The sequence below is a fragment of the Nanorana parkeri genome, unplaced genomic scaffold (genome assembly GCF_000935625.1).
Source record: "Nanorana parkeri isolate BGI_ZX_2015 unplaced genomic scaffold, ASM93562v1 scaffold2083, whole genome shotgun sequence".
NCBI lineage: Eukaryota > Metazoa > Chordata > Amphibia > Anura > Dicroglossidae > Nanorana > Nanorana parkeri.
The window spans coordinates 86,120-103,126 of record NW_017308351.1 but is presented as its reverse complement, the minus strand read 5'-3'; the positions used below and the strand labels follow the sequence as shown (position 1 = coordinate 103,126).

Here is a 17,007-nt window from a genome sequence, read left to right as displayed (position 1 = left end):
TCCAGGACCTCATCCCAAATGTCATCCTCGAGAGAACCTAGATCATCCTCCCATCCCTTTCTGCACTTCAATGAGCATTGGGATGCAGATTAGACCATAAACTGAGAATATACAAAGGAAATCAGCCCCTTAGTTTGTACAGAAGACAGCAACGTGTCAAAAATTGGTGTAGAACAGAAGTTTGGAGCCCCTTGGGGGAATTGTGAACGAAGTGCATGACACACCCGGAGAAACCCAAAAAAGCAGTTTTTATGCAAATTATATTCAGTCTGAAGGGAGTGAAATGAACAGAGAGCACCTTCCTGGTATAGCTGGTTGACATTATAAACACCTGCTTTGCGCCAGGAATTAAACCCCTCTCGTGAAAGAAGTTCAGGTAGATTGCCATTCCTCCATAGAGGCATGTAACCTGTGGGGCCAGATACGCGCAGCAGGTTTTTAGCCGCATTCCACACCTGACCAATTAATTTTACTGTAGGGAACCTGGAATATATCTTAAAAAAAAAATCCCTCTCCAGATACCTCACCGGGTCGAACCCCTCAAATAGATATAGTACGATATTGAAGGATTGTGGATGTACCCCACCCTGCGACCAGCCCGCCAAGTGCTGCATTTGTGAGGCTATGAAATACCACCAGTGGTTAGGAAGTGCAAGGCCCCCTGAGAGTTTAGGCCTGTGCAGAACCTCCAGTTTCAGTCTGGCCTGTTTATGCCGCCAGAAGTTCTCTAAAAATAGTGTTGATTTGATCAAAAGGGCGCCTAGGCAGCTAAATCGGGGAATTATGTAAAATATGAGTTGTGGCATCCAAACCATTTTTATTAGATTAACCCGGCCCGCGACCGACAAAGGGAGTTTAAGCCAAGCCTTACGCTGCGTTTTACATTTTTGGAGGAGCGGTGTTAAATTAAGAGGGAGATAATCTCCTAATGATGCAGTAATGTGGATCCCTAGATACAAAATGGAAGAGGGGGTGGGTATAAAGGAAAGCTCCGGTGATAGAGGGACAGGCATTGGATCAAGGGGGAGCAGAGTGGACTTGTCCCAATTTACTGCCAGACCCGAATAATATGCAAACTCCGATAAATGTCGCATGGCACTGTGCAAGGAAGACCCCGTATCTGCTAGGAATAGGAGTGTGTCATCCGCATACAGAGCTATTTTCTCTTCTTGAGTACCTCGCTTAAATCCCACTAAATCTACAGCCTGCCGAATAAGGGCAGCTAGGGGTTCTATAGCTAAGGCAAATAGTAACGGGGACAGTGGGCAGCCCTGTCTGGTGCCGCGATGTAGAGGGAACGAGGAAGAGAAGTTATCATTTATTTTTATCTTTGTCACTGGTTGACAGTAGAGGAGGTGAATCCACTTGCAGACAGGACGGCCCAAAGGTATCGCCATTCCACGCTGTCAAAGGCCTTGGCCACGTCCAGTGCCAATAGAGCTCTGTTACCAGAGTTATCAATCGGAGTTTGCATGTTCAAAAACACCCTGCGGATATTTACAGCAGTAGATTTTTTAGGCGTAAAAAGACCTGAGGAGATCCAGACAAAGTCCTGTGGTAGAAAAAAACACAAAAAACACATCAACAGGTAAACCAAACAGTCCTCGCAGGGAAGTCTACGGGGTGCACGGCTCCATGCAGCTTCCAATGCAGCAACAACTCTAGGGCCACAACTTGGAGCTTGGAGGCGTCAATACCAGGTCATTAGTCCTGCAGATGACCGTTCCTACCTCTGACAAGCGCCACACAAGGGGTAAACTCTCTCAATTTTTCATGCAGCCTCTTCTTAACATCCCGGAACTTGGCCTGGCGTAGCTGGACATCTTGAGAAAAGTCAGGAAACAGCATGACCCTCAATCCTGCCAGTGATAATTCGTCCAGTTCCCTGGCTTTACGTAAAATGCGCTCCTTGTCCCGGTAGTTTAGGAGCCTGATCAGGAGAGGCCTGGGGGGGTTACGCGGTAATAGGGGGCGGGAAGGGACCCGATGCGTTCTTTCCACAGCGAATAATGGTGTCAAACAGTCCTTGCCAAACACATCCACAAGCCATTGCTCCATAAAATCTGTAGCGTTGTTCCCCTCTGCGCGTTCTGGAACGCCAACCGCCCGAATATTGTTGCGGCGCAGCCTGTTTTCTATATCATCCGCTTTTGACGAATTAACTGCGATTTTCTGCATAGCCATTTTGACATCAGATTGCAGCGGTGTGGTTGAATCCTCAACATCACTGACCCTGCATTCCAGTGCTGTCGTCCGCTCTCTGACTTTGTGCAGGTCATGGCAGAGAAAGGAGATGTCTGCCCTCATGCCATGCACCTGATCAGTGAGTGAAGCAAGGGATGAATTGCATAGCTGGACCGTTTTAAACACGTCAGAGCGTGGGTTCATGCGGTACAATAGCTTGTGGCCTAGATTTGGATTTATTGGGTTTAGGGCTTTTGGTGGACTTAGTAACAGTACTCACAGTTTCCCTTTCCATGGTTGAGCTGTCTGAATCAGCGGCCGAGTGCACGTGTGAGGAAAGGTAGTCATCCTCGGATTCCTTGAAAGCCCCACCATACCTGGCTTGGGAGGATCGAGGCTGTTTAGCAGGAGTGTCAGCCTGCCGGGCAAAGCGCTCCAGCCGCGCTGCAGTGTCGTTGCCCTTCTCCCTGCAGTGCTGCTGCATCGTGTGAGGTGCTCCGTGCTGGCCGCCGCCATCTTGCGGCCCAGGTCCCGTTTTTTGATTGTCCTTTTTCTTGGACATGACGGCCGCGGGCAGTAACAGGAGCGTTGGCGGGCGGATCGGGCAGATGACAGGAGTATGCCGAGTGAAGCAGAGATAGGTAGGGGCTGATAAACAGGGTGTCCCAGGATCTATTGCAGGATATACGGCGGGAGCTCCCCTACACACGTCTGCCTACATGAAGCCGCTGGCCACGCCCCCCAGGATAAGTGCACTTTAAAACAAGGTGCATTTATCCTTTCTGCCCCCTTCCCCGGACCTACCCTACCCTCCCTCTTCACAGATGCAAACCTACCTCGATCCGACAGCTGTGGTTCTGTTTGTTTAAATGCAGTGTAGCAAGTATTCACTGTCCTGGCCATGTCTATTAACCTGCTAGACTTCTATGGAGTTGTGCCCTGAGGCCAGAGAAGATCATGTGTAATCCTGTAGAAGTCTGTACGGTTTAAATGTGCAAGTGCGGCCAGGACAGTGAAGACTTGCAGCACTGGATGTAAGCAAACAGCAGAACCAGGGCTGTCGGATCAAGGTACATATGCATCTGTGGAGCTGGAGGGTGTTGGGGTAGGGGAAAGGAGCCAAAAGGATAAGTGTATTTTGTTTTCAAGTGCGCTTATACTTTAAAGAGGAACTTTACCCATATCTTTAAAATAACAACAAATAAACGTTTAGTAATGTACAAGCACATATTTTTAGATAATTGCCGGATTTGTAAATTGCCGGATTTGTATATTTTGCATATCTTATTTTTCTTTCCTTCCCCAGTCTTCTGACAGTGGCCATTTTTACAATGGGCAGGTTACTAAATCTCCCTTTACTTCCTGGAACTCTGGAAGATGTGACTAGGACATGTGACCATGCACATCATCTCAGGGGAGAAAAATGCCTTTGCATTAAAAACAGAGGTTTTAGTTGCACAACTTTTTTTGCAAAAAATATGTAGACGCCACACTGCTTCGTCAAGGCCCCTCTGTGTAGTGTGGTCCTAAACTCTAATTTTTGTGAGTCTCCATATTAGAGCATATTTAGGCAGTTGATAAATTTGAAAGCAGGTATGCCTGGAGGGAGCCTACTCAAAGGTACAGGGACGCACTGGAGGCCCAGCAATCCAAAATGCCCACTGGGGCATCCCTGTACCTTTAAGGAGGAGTGGGGTGAGACAGAGGTAGACAAATTATTATGAAATTCAGGAGTTGGTCTGTCCAATCCAGGAGCCAGCAGGATTTTTTTAGGAGCCAGCTCCATTGAAAAAAGCCAGCGAAAGCGTAAAAAAATTAGGCAGCTGAAATATTTAAGGAGCATTGGCTACCCGGCTCCTGGGATTTGTCCAGCCTTGAAAAAATGCAAAAACCAGTCACAACGTTATAGAAATGTAGCGCTACCCCCGTAGGAGCCGCTAATGTAACGGGTCTTTCTGTCCCCTCTGCACCAATGTACCGCCCAATTGGTGGATCCACAGCTCACCAACACACCTTTTTGTAGAGTTTTTGTAAAGGATTTAATGGCTGGATAACACAAAATAATCTCTTTAATAATGTAACAACAACACACTATACAATATGAGGTAAATCAATGCACTCTGACATCCAGTGACTGCGGCTATCTATTGCCTATGCAGAATCCTGTAAGGTCAGACTGTCTCAGGAGTAAATATAAAAGTATAGAAATCCAACAACAATATATCCCTTGGAAGTACCACACCCCTCTAGATTACTGGCCAGTAGTAATGTCCTAGGCTAGCCAACGTTGGGGCCCATACTGGTGTAGCAGATGTGTAAAAGTACAGTGTCACAATGGCCCATAGGCCTCTCATCACTCCCAGGGTTGTCCTGCACAATATGATGTCTTTCAGTAGCTGTATAGACGTCCCTCTTCCGGTGGAATGACACTTAGGAAGGAGGTGACGTCATCTAGGGTCTTTTGCAACTCCTCACCACATGTCGAGGGTCATCTAAGGCCTCTGGTAACGGTCTCCACTCGGTTCCGCTCGCTCCGCTGGACTGGCTGAGTCATTCCAGTGGCTGGATCGGCCACACGACCAGGCCGCGATATCCCCACCGCTGACGCGTCACTAGGCCTCTGTTCAGGCACCCGATCTCTGTCACTTCGTCTCACAGACGAACAACTGTCTCTCCAGTAAGGCAGCACAGAGCCTATGTCTCTCTGTCTATCAGGGGCGACCACACACTCCGCTGCAGGCAGTGCTAACTCACATCGATCCGCACACTTCGGGTCCCGGTCCCAGACTACGTGCGCTCAGCCCTACCAGTCCATAGCCATCCCCCTCCCCCTCCCTCTCGCACAGTATCCTGGGAGTTGCAGTCCTCAAGGTCCTTTCAGCAGTGTATCCATATCTGCTCTGCACTGCAATCCCCATAAACCTTCGCCTCTCTTCACACACAGAGACAATTAACTGTGTGCAGTCAGAAATACCGATCAATACAGTAGCACATATATTCATCTATATAGGGGCTACAGAAACAAGTATGATTCATAATATTTGATGAAAAGGGAATGTCCATTGTATACCAGAAGTTTGAACACCTGATTATCACACCTTTACCAGACATTTTACTCAAAAACCTTGGGCATTAATATGGAGTTGGTTATAACGGCCTCCACTCTCTTAAAGGAAAACTTTCTAAAAGATTTTGGATTCTACCAGAATTTTTGCCAATTCAAATAAAACTGCATTTGTCAGGTCAGTTACTGATGTTGGACAAGAAGACTAGGCTCACAATCAATATTCCAACCTGTCTCAAATGTGTTCAGTAGGGTTGAGGTCTAGACTCAGTGCAGGACACTTGAGTTCCTTTACACCAGATTGGTTAAACTATGTCTTTTATGAAGCTGGCTTTGTACACAGGGGCTCAGAAAAGGGCCTTCACCAAACCATTACCACTAGCATACAATTTTCTAAAATGGCTTTGTATGTTGTAGCATTATCAGAACCCCTGAAGTTAAAATACCTGAATTTAATAAGTTGGTTTAATAAGTTGGAGGGGTGTCCACATGCTTTTGGCCATAAAGTGTAGGTGTGATGGTCAGGTGTCCACAAATGTTTGGCTATATCATGTATTGGTCGCATTGATTCTCCACGCAGTGCAAAGAAATAGGTTTGCTTTAAAAACCTTTATGGATAGTAAACTCTGCTTTTTTTAAAAAAAATTTTAGAACCGGTCTAAGTTTATAACCGGTAATCGTTAACAGAGAATTGTAAGGTTTGACTGTGCGCATACATATCAGGTGTAGTTGTATTGATAGGTTTGTGAAGCATTTCTGTTGGACTGTCTTTAGAGTGCTTTTAGTAGATGGAAATAAAGATTTTTGTGCAGTCTGTGGGATGGCGGCTTCAGGACCCTCGGGCAGAAAACCTGGTGTTTATTTCCAACGTTTCCAGATCACCCGCTGATGTAAAGGTCAGTACAACGCCGATGGGGAGTGATCTGTTCGCTGGAACAACATGTCTCCTGTAAGCCATTTCTGCGCCTGAATGTTTGTGCCAATGGCCGTACGACGCATTGATACTGATTTAGGTCAGGTGAGTAAGAATAGCTGCAGGATCTTCTTACCATTGCAACAGGAGCGGCAGAACTCCGCTAAGAACTGCTTTTTTTAAAATGGCAAACTTCCCATAAAGCCAGTGTAGACACAGAGGACCGTAACCTCTTCTGTAAAGGCAAACCTATTTTCTTTTTATATTTTGATGAGCGAGGTTGGATAGGGCACTCACAGCAGATCAAATTCTTTATTGCGGAAACATTTTACATCTAACCGCATTGCCAGAAGCCTAGACTGTTAATCACATGCTCTCTCAAGTAAGGTATTTGCCTGTCAGGACTTTGACCACATGATGAAATGCTTAGGCTTCTGGTCATGTGACCAGGTCAGAAAGATATCTAAACCCACAGTCCTTTGATGTGGCTGCATTAGTTTTTGTCTTCTTCCAGCTAAGAGCATTTTACGCAAGTACTGTACAGAAAATAGCTGTTAATCTTGCCAGAAATGCAGCATCCCTTCACTTCCTCTGAGCTGAAAAGAAAGCAGAAGCATACATTTTCTTTATTGTGTAAACTACTAATCCAATCAATCTGCTGTGAAATGGAGATGAACAAAGACAGACATGTTTGCAGTGAAGCCTGAGTGACAGCCATGGCAGCCCCCAAAGATGCAGTGAAGATACAGGAAGTATTTTATTTGCAGGATTACCAGGTAGAAATAAAAGAGCTTAAGAAACGAGAAAATTAATTAGGGATGCACCGAAATTGCGGCCGCTGAAACATAAACAAAAAATCGAAATGCATCCATAGTTTCTCTCCTCCCTAGAAACTGTCAGGAGGCCGAGCGGGGAGGAAAGCGCTGTCATGGGCAGTGTCACAGGAAGCAAAGCTTACTGGAAATAACTGGACATAGTATGCGTTACTATGTACCAGTTACTAATGAATAGGAAGTGATATACATCACTTCCTATTCATAATTGTGGTCATGGTAAACATACAATCTCCACAAGAGGATTTAGTTCATTTATAACAGAGGCTGCAGGAAAAAAAAAACCTGTCTCCTCAATCCTTTTTCTATTTTCAAAAGGATATTTCACTGAAGCCCCCAGCAGTAAAGTTTCAAAAAAGTAAAAATATTGAATAAAAAATAAAATTAAAAAAAAATTGAAAAAGTTTAGAAAAAAATAGAAATACGCTTGAAAGAAATTTGGACTATTTCTTTTGGACCCCTTAATTACTCTGCTCTACTCTAACAAGACCAATTACACAGCTTCATGTTCAGTCCAATCACCCCCTCCCTTAACCTATGTAACTTATTTTCATGTCATGGTCATGTAATGTCTCAAGGTCCTTTCTCTTCTCCTGTTGCGGTGGCAATGGGCATTCTTCAGTGCTGCGGATAGTAGTTTTTTTTTTCTTTGTTTCCAAATGCTATGTAACTTATTGTGTAAATCAGAATTTAAACCTATTATTGGGCTTTAATACTGAGTAGAGAAATTAAAATGGAATCCAGGAGCCAGTCTATCCAATTCAGGAGCCTGTAGGTTTTTTTTTTTTTTTTTTTAGGAGTCGGCTCCATTGACAACTAGAGAAAACCTCAAATGTTGAGTGCCAGCTGTAATTTTTAAGGAACATTGGCTACCTGGTTCCTGGGATTTATTCATTCCTGCTTTAGTATCTGAGTGCAAGTCAGATCATACAGAATTTCTGAATAAGACCAAACTTGACAGTTACATTTCCTCCAAAGTTGTTTCTTCCTTATAGTGCGTCTGTACACATATTGCGACATCTAATGATGTGTTCCCCTTATAGCAACCTCTGTAATGGAAGATTGGATTCCCCCATTGTACAGCTCGGTGTCCCATCTCTTTGCATCTCACTGCCGGGCTCATTAGACCAATTGTGGCCAGACTTGTTTCTGAAGGATTATTTTCTGTCTGGCGATAGATTTGTTACCTCTAAAGGTGCCCATACACCTGACGATTATCGTACGATAATCGCAGGTGAGCCCGTGATCGTACGATAATCGGCAGGTGTATGGGCAGTGTGCGACCGCATTTACTGTACGGACGCTTGACTTTTTTGTTTTAAGAGCACGCTAGAAAACCCGCCGAAAATCATATGATTTCCGGCCGGTTGGTAGCGCGATCGCAAGATGAAAGCTGCACGGGACGGTGTGCGCAATCGCACACTGCCTGCTCAGCATTGCAATCATCGGCAAGCCCTCCCCTCAGCGGGGAGGGCTTGCGATGATCGCAAGTACCATCTGCCTGTCCAAGATGGGCAGGTCGTACAAAATTTTAATGACCTTACAACCATCGCACAACGAAAGTCTCTGACATTCATCTGTGTACAAAGCAGATTTTTTTTCTTTTGGTCTCTCTTACTAATCTATTTTGCTTATTTTTGCCTCTTCTCCCCGGGCTTGTTGCTGATTGCTAATGAGTCTGTTGGGCTGAATTCTTTGAACTCTTGGCCGTGTTCCTGTGAACTTAGACTTTCAGTTTTTGCATTAAATGTTATGTACACTCTAAAGCCGGCCACACATGTCACAATCTAAATGAATGATCTCTCTATGACCTCCTGTTTCCACCTTTTAATGGCTGCAGCCTTTTATTACTTTCTATGGTAGAGCTGTGTATAGTTAAGACCTTATCTAAAATCAGAGTGCAGATATGGTTAGGCTATGGGTTTAAACATATCTAAACCCTAAAACAAATGTACAGGTGAAACTCGAATAATTAGAATATCATGCAAAGTTCATTTATTTCACTAATGCAACTTAAAAGGTGAAACTAATATGAGATAGACTCATTACATGCAAAGTAAGATAATTCAAGCCGTGATTTGTCATAATTGTGATGATTATGGCTTACAGCTCATGAAAACCCCAAGAACCCCAAATCCACAACCTCAAAAAAGTAGATTATTACATGCAATCAATAAAACAAGGATTGTACATAGAACAATATCGGACCTCTGAAAAGTACAAGCATGCATATGTACTCAGTACTTGGTTTGGTCCCCTTTTGCAGCACTTACTGCAATTACTTTTGCACGATATTCTAATTATTCGAGTTTCACCTGTAACCTATTGCAACTTACCAGACTTGAGAAGAAGTGCTCACATTGGTTTTCTCCAGCTTTTTTTCACCTAGTGATCCTGCCAGTAACACTTCGGGTCCCCTGATGTCAACATTAATTCACTTTGCTGCATCAGGATAACAAACAAGATAGGACTATGGAACCCCACCCCTCACCTATTCTACACAACAAAGGGGTATGATTTCATAGTCCTTAGAGATACCTGAAAACAATGTAAGAGTTGGCACAGACAGAGAACTCAGGAAATTTTCAGCTTACAAGATTTGTCAAAATCAATGGGTATTTTTTTTAAATAAAAAACAACAACTTTCCAGCTAAAAGCAAAACTTTTTTAATGATATATATTTCATTTTTGTTTTTTGGGTTTAGCTAATGCTTTAAGTGCTTTGCATATATGTGGCCACACTTCCCTTCACAAACAAGTGATCTCCGATACGGGCTCAGACCACACACAGTGCACCTCAGTACATCGTTTTGAAGCCCATTTAATCGCTGGATTTTCGCCGTTTCACGGACGCACGCAATTTGTAACCTATGCATGTTGGGTATCGTTTTACTCGTTGTAACCTCATCTTTTATATGTCATTTAAAAAATTTTTATTTTGTTGTTGTGTTTTGAGGCATTAAATTACATTTTTCACTAAATGTTGGGGTTTAATAAGAAGTTGCGCTAATATTGCGCAACATAAAAATTTGCAACTACCAGCATTTTATTCTATAGGGTCTTGGCATTCAGAAAATATATAATGTTGGGGGGTTTTAAGTCATTTTCAGGCCTAAAATGTGGAATATAACATGGGTGCAAAAAATGAAAAAAGGGCCTCAGTCATGAAGGGGTTAAATGGCTTCCTTTGTATATTCTAATGGTAAGGAACCTACAGGAAGAGTCTTAGCCTAGGGTTCAGTTTGGCTTTCAGAGTTACCCTGCATAGACATTTTCCGGTTGATCTGACAGCAGACAATGGTGTAGTCAAACTCCCATCTTGCATCTTCCTCTGGGAGTCATGCCGGTGGCTGTCACAGTCTTGCAATGCCTAATGGCATTTGTAGTTGTACCGCAGCTAGAGGGCCGGAGGTTGCCTACTCCTGGTGTAAACATTGGCTCTCGTCACATGTTTGTATGCGAATTCAGCTGAAGTCCTGACACCCTCCTCACTACTGTTAGAGAACTTTGTCTAACAATAGTGACAATCAGATGATGTAGTCCAAGCCGGCTGATCAGCTCTTCACGCTGAGATCTGTAGCCTTTTTCAGGATGTTTGCCTTTTTCAGATGCAAGAATGTTTAGATTGCTCGGCTTTAAGGCACACACTTGTGGCTAGGAAAAAGTCAGGGTCCCAGTCATAAATGCCGTTATAGGGGACATCGATTTCCTGCCCAAAAATGCTTTGATTCATTGTGTAAAATGTTTAGGATTTGGGCTAAAAGGGTTATTTTTTTCCTTCTTTTTCAGGTTTTTTTTATATAGCAGATCTTTTGCTAAATATATTTTAGGTGCATCAAAAGACAAGGTGTGCAAAGTGTAACTGACTGTTGTCTTTAGAAAGCAGCCACAGCTTGAGTAGAAAATCCTGTCCCCTGCCAGCATGCTGCAGACAAGAACCCTTGCTCTCTATGTGGAAGCCATGGTCTCTCTGCAGAGGTCTGAGACACCCCTTGGGGGTGGACCTCTGCAGAGAGACCACTGATTCCACACACAGGGTAAGTCTCTTTCTCTGTGCTCAGGATTTTCTACTTGTGCTGTGGCTGCTTAAACAATCTGTTACTTTGCAATTTTGTTTTTCTTTATTCACATTGGATGTATTTTGCTAACTAAAACTGAAAGATCAATTGGGCTTTAGTCCTGCAATTGGTGGGACTGTAGCTACTTTTTTTTTTTTTAATATTAGACTTCTTCGGTTTTAACAAGAAACATACAATACAAAAGATTGAGACTGTAGCTACTTTTTACCTTTTTTCCTTTTAGCGAGGGGCAACTTTTATTACTCCCTTTGACATTCTCACCAGGCCTATACAATTCTTGCAGAAGCAGCTGCAGGGAACTCTGTTCCTATTAATGTAGACACCCTCCACCCCCCCAGAACTACATCTCCCAAGAACCTTTTCCTTATACACAGTGTGTGGACTGACTATTTGGAGTCAAATAAGCAGCATTGATTTGCTGGGAAAGCAAGCATGAAGTTAGAGAGGGACAGAAAGATCCGTCAGTGTTGGAGCCAATCCAGCAAAGGCACTGTGTTGTCAGCTCACTGTAGGAAGTTAGAACTTGACTTGAATTTTGGCAGATTACAGATTCTGTACTTGCGGTGCTTTTAAAGGGCATAAAACCGGCATATAATGCAGATATGGATTAAACACTTTTTTTTTTGTCTTATTTTGCCTAGGTATACACTTTTTAAAGGGGACAGGAAGTGAAGGCAAATTTCTCCAGTGGTACGCAGATAGCCAAAAACCAAAACCTGGCAGGGGTTTTAAACCTGCCATATTCTATCCAAAACAAAAATAAAGTTTGGGCTATACATGCATCACTTGAAGGGATGAGTAGACCTGAATTGGTTAAGCTTTTTATGGGGGGAGCAGATATATGGTCGGAAACTGGTCTTTTGGGATATAAAACAGATGATTTGTTCAGTACAAAGGATGACCACATAGGAGGGATGTCTCTACTGTGTAATGGTGGTATATGCCCCCGCTTTCCCCAGTCTTCCTGTGCAGTGACAACCATCGGTCTGGTAAACCTTGCATTTAGTCCTCGGGATGATGTAGTCACTTGTTCATCATTCTGTTATGCTCCACGATATTCCAACTTGTGTATATGACTACAGCACGACTGGCACCCGTTACTGTAAAAATTCCTCCGGTGCGGAGAAGACTTGGATGCCGTCTGGTATGATTTGGTGTTGGGCACAGATGGCATGGAACATCTATGTATATTTAATCAGCCTGTGTCGAGATGCATTCACACTCAACACCCAGATCTGACCTATTTGATATTGTTAAGCTGAGCTGTGAGAAATATGTAGACTGACTTCTGAAAATGCTTGTTGCCTGGTTATTTTTGGCTTCACAGATACAGAGCATAGTTGAGTCAGAGTGAAGTAAGAACTACTGCTATGCTTACTTGTTCTAGTAGTGTGTGTAGAAAGAAGCGAGCCTTGAACCTGGGGACACACCAGCTTTCATTTTCACAGGCTGAGGTTCAGGGCCATTTTTAGAGAACAGAGATCCTGGAAGCAAGTAATTTAGTGGGACAGAAATCTGGACAAGATGAATTTTGGGGTTTAAATTAGGAGCCCATTCAGCAGATAATGATATGTATCTAGTCAGGTGATAATTAAAATGTTCCGCTTTGTCTATAACGTGGTTCAGGACAGATTTACATTTTAGAACTTTGGAACATAGACTGACCTTTCTCTATACAGAGATGCACATGGACAGCGGGAAGGGAATACCATTACCAGGAATATGACCCTGCACAGGAGGGAGTGTGTATATGACCAAACGGCACAGATCGCTCATAGACGTCCACTGCTCTGGAAGATGCAGGTCCCGTGGGGAGGAAAGGGCTATCGGCCTTAAAATTCCAGCCAGAGACTGTTAGGCCAGAGAAGTTCATCGATGGTCACTTGTAAGAGGAGAATTGTGTCCGGGTCTTTATCTTTATCCAAATGAATGAATTGCTGAGTTTATGTGCAGCTTCGGCCTAATTGTCGGGAATACAGTACGTTCTATTCAAAGCAATACAACCGTAAGTGCTTCAAGCAACACATGCCATTTTATTGCAGATATTGCCTAAACACCGTTAAGTGGCCTGTTGTGTCTATTCCCAGCTTATGTATTGTCACCGTGTAATGAAGACTCTAGGATCCGGGAATAGATTTCTCCACACAATACACAAGTGTCCAGTTGGAGGGGCCAGGGTGTCAATGTGTAATTACTTCTGATCAATGCATTTCATTTCTTCTTCGTATGTCACTGGCCTGCGTGCTGAGACTGAAATGGCATAAAGCCTTGGATCACAATTACAGAACAGGAATTGAGACATTCACAGTAATCGATGTGTCAGAGAGCTGGCGGACATTATGTGTGTGGTTTGCTATAGGTGGCCATAGACATTGTCAATGTAAGCCATGCGTATACAAATAATTAGCACCCAGTCTAGCTAAAATTGGCAAGCTTGGTCAAGGTCATTATAGGTATATTGCTTAAGGCCCCTTTCAGATGGGCACCTTCAGTTCCAATCCGCAGGGGATCCATGCATGGATCTCCTGCTGATCGGAATGGATGTTACCATTGCGACATCCATATCTGTTTTTAGTGTTTCACAAGATGGAGGAAAACACTGAAATGACCAGACCCATATTGGTCTATGGAGGATTGGATATAAGCAGACCTGTGTCCATTTACATCAGCTTACCTCTGATCCGGCACAGTCAGGTCCATCGGAATGGAACTCTCATCTGTTTTTCCTGAGCTTAGGGGTAACGGATGCGAATCAGGTCCACCTGAAGAAAAACTGTCAGGTGGACCTGATCAGAATGCTCGTGTGAATTTAGTTTTTTTTAATCTAACCTTTTTAAAATTTAACATATTTTTTTTTTATTATTATTTTTTATTAACCACTTACTGCCCGGAGCAATTTCTTACATTTGCACACACATGATAAAATCTGAAGTTTTAGCTAGAAAACAGCTTCAGACTATAATGAAATTTAATGCACAAAAACCAAATATAATACCCAATTTTTTGGTAAAATATGAAACACGAGGTCACACCGGGTAATTGGATACCAAACATGTCAAGCCTTAAAATTGTGTGCGTCTGTGAAACTGCAAAAAACTACAATACCCAAAATTTCCCACAGGGGACTCTTTAAACGCTTTTACTAATCAGTTTGGTGCTAACAGTGATTGATGGCCCTAGAAATATTGTTCTCACTGCGACGTTCACAGTGATATGTAATGTGTGGCGCAATCTTCGTTTTTAGGTGCCTCCAACGCGTGTTTCCTTTGTATGTGCTTGCACGTGGGGGGCAGGAGACTTTTTTTTTTTTTTTTTAATTCCTTTTTTTTAATGTTACTTAAATTTTTACAATTTGTTTTTTTTTGTTACGCAACTTTATTGCTATCACAATGGGGGGCTAACAAGCTCCCTATGTAATGGCAAATAAAATGTGACAGGTCCTCTTTATGGAGACATCAAAGGTCTTTCAGACCCCTAATGTCACCTAGGGACCCTAGAGATCTACTTCACCAGCTTTTTCGCCTGGCTCTAAGAGCCAGAGAATGTAACAGTGACACCGGAAGCGATGTAATACACATCACTTCCGGGTCCAGTGATCGGAGGAGAGATCAGCGGCAACAACGGCTCTCTCCTCCCTGCCCCGTTTGGTCTCCTGACCCGCTAGATGCTGAGCTGTGTCAGAGGGGAGACCGAGCAGCGCACAGCGGGGGAGGCGATAAACTAGAAATCCATCGCAATATTCAGCTGAAAGCTGGTACTTTGGGCATTTTGCCTAAAGTGCCATTTTAACCCGATATGTTTCGTCGCCAGAAATTTCGGTGCATCCCTAGTCCTAAGTCAAGATAATTCCTTTAAACGCCCTGCCCATCTTTGCTTTTCAATCATCTTTGCTGCAGAGCTCCATACCATGCCACTGGTATAAGTGCCTTGACTGGTAATCCAGTTTTATAGGAACACCGCTTCGCCCATTTTAAATCTGTGGACCCAGTCCATATACAGCCAAGTACAGTCGGACACACAGGAAACCGTGAGCTTTTGAAATAATTGAAGTGTAGATTTGCATAGAGTCGGAAAGGGTTAAAACTTTGATCTTTTAGCTGTATGTATTCTGCTGGAGGGATTTTCCTTTACTACTGTCTTCTAGACACAGCAAAATGAGATGCTCCACCAAAGTGAGAGGAGCATTCCCATCTCACCAAGACAAGGAGAGGGGAAATCTCGTCAGCCCGGGGCCCCCGGCCGCAATAGGGGCCTAACCCTTTCCCATTCTATGCAAAAATAACAAAAATCCACTTCCTCTGTATGCAGATAGGACCTCTGCTATGTAACAGGAAACAAAAAATACTACCTAACGAGTATGCTGCTGTTTGTTTGTTTGGTTTCTTTGTGTTTTTGTGTACTTTATCAGATATTTGAGGACATTTCCCTAGTGACAAAATCACAGACATTTAATTCCCATTATCACTAGTGGAAGTGCCATCATTTCTGAAGCACAGTTGATGGCCAGGAAGCTGAATTTTAACAACATTAATGCTCGTGTTCCATGTACTCGAGGTCTATTGTTCTGTAGCGCGAAGCCACACCCTTTTAGATCTCTTTTTTTTTTTTTTCTTTGTCCTAAATTTCCCTACAGTTCAATCAATGCAAACCAGTAAAGCATTGATTCCCAAAGGTCATCCCCTTATGAGCCGAGACATCTGCCTACCACTGCCTGGGCTTAATGGAGAGAAGGGATCAGTCTTCGTACATTAATTGTCCTTCCATTTAATTTTTGATTTGAAATCTGTCGGGATTTTTCTAATAAATATTTTAGAATCTGCGATTGTGATCAGTTTGATACAAATGTGTGTTAATGATTTCAAAAGCATGTTCATCATGCAGTTTGTAATTATGGGTACAGCAGGGACTGCTTTTGCTTTTTAGGGGACCCATAATCTTGATTTTTTATTTTTGGCACAGAGGTTCCAGTGTCGTTGTGGTGCATTGTAAGTGATCATCAAAGCTTTTATCACTTGACCTTTTTGTAGTAGTATTTTTGTCATTTAAGTTTTTTATTCCTTTTTTAAACTGTTGATTTTTTTAACCGGTTTTTTACTATATCTACAAAATGTGTCAACTGATTTACACATTTAATACATGACATGATTTCTAATGTCCTATGGATAAGCTGAAAGGATAGCAGATGCAACTTGCTTTGGGGCTTTGTTTGTCTGATTGAAACCTCAGGCACAGCCATTCACAACAGGACGAGTCTCTACTGTGATGCTTGTTTGCATGTGTATTGCTTCTCTATCTCCTACAAGTCAATGTGGAAACGGTTCACAGGCTAATTAACAAGTCAGAAGCTAGCTAAAGCAACACAGAAGCGTACTGCATTTGACTTGCTTCTGATAAGGAACCCTAAACAAACCCCTGGTGCAGCAGTCCTAGATCCTTAACCACTGATGTGGAGCTCAATGCCTAGCAATGATTTTAAATCATTTAGTGAGCTGGTGTTATCCCAGAAGCACTCCAGAGGTGCTGAAAGTAGTATTAACCCTTCAGGTTTTTTTTGGTTTTTTTTTTTGCATATATCTACTGCTAGCAAGCATGCAGGGGGGGGGGAGGGGTAGGGAGTGAGGATGTCACTTTAATGTCACTTTAAATCAAGTAATATCACTTAAAAGTGTATGTAAACCCTAACAATGAACTCTCCTTATTTGCTCTGTTAAATGAACCATTGAAAGCATGTTTGTTTTATCTGTTCAAAAGGTGCAAATATATTTATATTTTCTGTTAATTGTGAGTAGTCCTGTGCCCACTTCTGGTACTATCTCATGGAGCTTAATTAGCCCTCCCAGCAGTGGTGTATTTTATGTATTTGGCTGCCCTAGGCAAGCCAAGCTTCGGCCGCCCTCGGCACCCCCCCCCCCCCCCCTTATTAACCTCTCTTCT

General features: G+C 43.0%; 1 protein-coding gene across 2 annotated transcripts in view; it reads left to right on the top strand.

Annotated features, from left to right (window-relative positions):
- KIAA0930 (KIAA0930 ortholog) overlaps positions 1 to 17,007 on the top strand; it is a 51,221-nt gene that overhangs the window by 18,909 nt on the left and 15,305 nt on the right. The window lies entirely within an intron of this gene.